This window comes from Rutidosis leptorrhynchoides, chromosome 3 (genome assembly GCF_046630445.1).
Source record: "Rutidosis leptorrhynchoides isolate AG116_Rl617_1_P2 chromosome 3, CSIRO_AGI_Rlap_v1, whole genome shotgun sequence".
In the NCBI taxonomy this organism is placed as follows: domain Eukaryota; kingdom Viridiplantae; phylum Streptophyta; class Magnoliopsida; order Asterales; family Asteraceae; genus Rutidosis; species Rutidosis leptorrhynchoides.
Genome location: NC_092335.1, coordinates 34,234,459 through 34,239,724, shown reverse-complemented (window position 1 = coordinate 34,239,724; position 5,266 = coordinate 34,234,459). Strand labels below are relative to the sequence as shown.

General features: G+C 32.6%; 1 non-coding gene across 1 annotated transcript; it reads left to right on the top strand.

The window, feature by feature from the left end:
- The first annotated feature begins 4,718 nt into the window (after positions 1-4,718).
- LOC139903190 (small nucleolar RNA R71) lies at positions 4,719-4,825 on the top strand. Its single transcript, XR_011778031.1, has one exon. It is a non-coding gene; the product is annotated as a small nucleolar RNA R71 (small nucleolar RNA).
- The last annotated feature ends 441 nt before the right edge of the window (positions 4,826-5,266 follow it).

The window sequence follows — 5,266 nt, the reverse complement described above, 5'->3', positions numbered from 1 at the left end:
TCGTAAAATGATTTCGAGTTGAACAGTGATGTCGAAAAAATTTAACGTATGGCGCGTGAAGATGCGTCCCGTTAAAAATTTGGGTGGAGTTTATTTAAGATTTTATAATTAAATTATGAAGTTACCTTTTGCCCCCCTGTTTGGGGGGTTAGAAATGTAAGATGGTATAAAGTTTGGGTTTTTTTTTTATTTGTTTGTTGATATCGTTTTGGCCTAATCAAACGACCAAAACCACGGTGACTTTTAGTATATAGTATAGTATAATATAATAATATAATATAATATAATAACTTCCAAAACACAGAAAGCATAAAAAATTTACTTTAACCGATTGTAATTCTCATCTCATTTGTTGAGCCGATCATGGAATCAACAGTGCAGCCATATCCTAGCTCAACAGGTAAACTTCCAGCTAATCTGTTTCCATTCAAAAGCCAGTAAACTATAATACATAAATAGTAAATATTTGTTCATAAAAGATAAGATCATACAATAATCAATCAACCAACTAATTCTAAGAATTTCTACTTACATAAATACCAAAGACAAAATATTCTCAATTTCTTTGGGTATACTGCCAGTCAAATTATTCTACATGAAGTTTATGTTCAATTAATAAAACACAAAAAAAGGGATAATAATGTATACTGAGTATTAAAGAATTGAATGTTGTTGCATAGACGTTAACTTTCATATTATGACTTACAAAACTGTCGAATGTTAAATGGCACACAACATCGAATTCCGTTGCACCTTTAATAAGAGACCATGAGAACTCTGAATCATGTTCATGTTTTACTCCAAAGAGCCTTCGCAAATAACGGGGAAGAGATACGGCGAAGATTACTTCCCACAATATCTCAGCGAAAGAGATAAATGTATTATCAATAATCTTTTATATAACTACAAACAGAGCCGTCTCAACAATTTAAAGGCCCTAGACGAAAATAAAAATGAGTCTACATATATGTTAAAATTTTTACTATGCATAAAAAAATAATACTCCAATTTATCTATTTATTTATTTACATTGTATTTAACTATTAAAAACAAAGTATTTTAACTTTAATTGACAATTTTTTATTTGATTTAATTAAGTATATTGTGAAAAATATTTACATATTCAAAATTTTGGGCCCTTCTAAAATTTTGAGCCCTAGGCGCCTATCTTGCCTATGCTCGAAGACACATCTGACTACAAAATCTCATGAGAAGATTACTTACCATTGGAGACACAAAATAAAAAACTAAAAAAGGAATCCTGGAATGGAAAGCTTGTATTACTTACAATCAAGTTTTCATTCTCAAAGTCAACATCACTTCATCATCAAGCGATTTAAGCATTTCTAGACTAAATGAGTAAGTTGATGTCATGGATTTACAACATATAAATCAAAAAGTATAATAAAAAGTATATTCTGTAGAAGAATATGTAAAGTCTGCTTTTTGAAAAAAATAAATAAATATATTTAAAATAATCAGCTTGAAGTTCGGTGAAAGAAAATGTAAAAACTTATTCCTTTTATTCTAGGTGTTCATTAGACATAAGTAAAGAGTAAGACCCATATATAACTAAGAGTCAAAATTTCAAATAGAAACCAACGAAAATATACCTCACGCAGACGCACGAGTTTGTCTAGGTTAGTCACCCACTTGTCTGTGTTTTCAGCCATTTTGTTATGATTTGACTAGGTTCAGGGGTACAAAGTTTGAGCCACCATCTAGGTGTTATACCATTGGTCTTATTTTGGAACTTAGTTGGCCATATAGAATGTCACTGTGCAATTGTGCTACACCATTGACCTGCAAAGAAAGATGTAACATTTTTAGTTATATTGTTAATTGTTAATAATGAGGTGATTCGTTATACAATCTTCGTAAGTAATGTTTAAACTTATTACTGTATGCTCAGAGACTACACACAAGCAATTTGTAAATTCATTTAATTAATTTGTAAATAACTTTACCTTCAGGCAAGCAATTGCTTTGACAAAAGCAGTATTCGGTATATGGGGTCCACGACACAGATCAACTAACTTACCACACCTGTAGACCGTAATAGTCTTGTCTTCGGGTAAGCAGCTAATAATCTCAACCTGATAATATTGACATTATAATATTATAATTATTATAATTATTATTATAATTATTATTATAATATTAACATCCTTTAAGATGAGTTCCATACATCATCAATATAACTAAATTATTAAATATTAAATATATGTTAGATTTCACCTTAAACTGGTTATCAGAGAACATTTCAAGAGCCTTCTTTAGTGTAACTTCAATTCGCTCAAAAGGATGTTTCTCCAGAAGAAAACATACACGTATAACATCTTTAATTTAGTGATTTGGTAAAATAAAACTAACAAATATGTATCACCAAAATAAAAGTGATACATAAACTCCCATAAAGATATAAGTGCAACCTGCCGCAACGGCATTCTTTACTCCGTTAACAATTTGATCAAAGCGATCATCATTTAAGCCAATGTCACCGTAAAAACCATCATAGTAGAAACCCTGTCACAATGGAAATTTCATGAGAAACTGCATAAGGCACAGTGTGACTTCAATAGACAATAAACAACGTCCAACTTCGTTAAGATACTAACAACTTTGGTTGAAATGACCCAAAATAACAAAATTTGTAATTTACAATCTTTTCATAATAAATTTTTATTATTTGTAAACAAAGCAACCAAATCATAGATGAAGTGAAAAATAGTTGCTGCTAATTGCAATTTTCCATGAAAAACCAAACACAATGACCTCGACATTATTTAAACATAATCAACCCCCACTAAAGCCATAGTTAAAACTGAAATAGTATCACAATAAAGGTAAGACCCCTGAAGTGGGAAAAAAAAAAGATTGTTGTCCATTTTACTTCAGGTTACAATAACAACTACAAAACCATAATAACAAACATTTCGAATAAAAACCGTTCAAGAGCTTGTTTTTATCAATCGTAAACGGTAGATGATTTTACAATAATAAAATAGACTTTAAAAAGGATTTAAGCAATCACATTCCCACAAAGTACAGTTATTGTTGCTGCAACAAATATTTGCATCACCAGAGACACAAAAATTGGTAAAACACTTGAGATGTAAAAGATACCTTAGTGATCTATAGTTCACTTGTATTTATTAGACCCCGGTAGCAGTCCAATCAATTTGCACATATAGTCGACATGTATTGAATACAACATGGTAAGTTGAAGAAAGACCACAACTGAAAAAACATAAAGTCGATAACATTATGTAAACATTAGTTTAAGCTTCAAACTGTACATATTTATATGTCTAATTCCCATGTGTAACGCATATAGGGCAAATTTGTTGTAATTAATCCTAAACTTTAGTGTTTGTGAAAATTTGGTTAAATCGTTGTGTATTTCGATCACATATGACTTATTTTCTTGATTTGTTGCTGCTGACATAAATTGTTACGTTCGGAGTTTTCTATTTCACCCTTTGCAGCAGATTTTTTATAGAATATTGACCACTTTTGTCAAAGAATATCTATAATCACACACTTAACTTCAATAATTTAACTCTCTTTGTGGATTCAATCATTGTGTATTTCGACGAACGCAAAATATAATTTACGTTTTTTATGTGGAATATCAAATAAGATGACATTTAAAAGCAAAAGAACGATAATTGGACCTGCTATTGCTATCGTGTGATGTAGATAACAAAAATATTCAGGAAGTAAGTGATAACAACGAATTTCGAAAGCTGTTATTCGGACATGTTTTTCCGTTCCATGTCCCCAAAATTCCGGTAGAAGTCGATGTCGTTCTTATCGCAGATGAACACTAAACAACAACACAAATTCACAAAAATCAATGACTTTTTGACACATTAATTTTATATTCTTAATAATGAAAAACGCTAACAAAAAATCCTAAAATCAAAGTGAATGAAAAATTATATTATATAATTATATCATTCAAGAACGTACCTTTACTGTTCTTCGTACTCAATCAATTTTATGAAACCCAAATACAATAACAATAGATCGACGGTGACACGATGGTGGTGGTGGCGACGATGTTTGGTGGCGGTGGCGACAATCTTTGCTGGCGGTGGCGATGGCGACGATGATGGCGATGGGGATGATGGTGATGATGGTGACGATGGGGATGATAGAAATGGCTAGAATTATCTGTGAGTGCAGGTGGGAAGCAAATGAGAGGGAAATGGGAAGTAGGCGATAAAGGGGGAATAAAAAAGTTACTGTTATACTGTGATGGTACTGTTATACTGTTGAAAAACTTTTACGTGAATTAGTATATAGGTAAATTATTTCCCGGCCTTTGGTTCATGTAGGAAACATTCTCACGTTGTTCCATCGTTTGCTCAATGTTACAATCTTTCGTTAAGTGTGGTCCACCGCATTGCTCATAACTGATTCGTATTGCGTGAATGTCTTTAGTCATCTTTTTCATTCGTCTCTCGAAAGCATCTATTTTTGCGGAAACAGAATCAAAGTTATGGCTAGAATCGGCTCTAGCCGCTTTAGATGAATGAAAAATGTCTTTTTCCTGATGCCACTCATGAGAGTGAGATGCTGTATTATCAATTATCTTGTGAGCTTCGGTTGCGGTTTTCTTCATAATGGAACCACCAGCTGCTGTGTCGATGTCTTTTCGTGTGGCGATGTCGACGCCTTTATTGAAGATTTGCACTATTTGAAAAGTATCTAAACCGTGTTGAGGACATCCTCTCAACATCCTTCCGAATCTTGTCCATGCCTCATATAGCGTTTCATTTGGCTTTTGCATGAATGTGGCAATTTCTCCTTGAAGTCTCACGGCTTTAGATGCCAGAAAGAATCTTTGAAGAAATTTCTCAACTAAAATATCCCATGTGTCAATCGTTCCTTCAGGTAATGATTCTAACCAATCTTTGACTTCTCCTTTTAAAGTCCAGGGGAACAACATAAGATAAATAGTTTCATCCTCAACTTCTCGGATTTTAAATAGATTACAAATCCTATTAAAAGTTCGAAGATGTTCGTTTAGATCTTCTTTTGTTGTACCACCAAATTGGCATTGATTGGTAATCATGTGTAGGATTTGTCCTTTGATTTCAAAATCTGATGCTCTAACATCTGGTTGATTAATCGCGTGACCTTGGTCCGTGCGTATGGCTCTCATTCGGTCTTCCATGCTTTGAGGTTCCGTTATTTCCATTTTTGAATTTGTTGAATCCGAATCACTAGAAGATTCTGATTTAACGGTTTCTTCCTA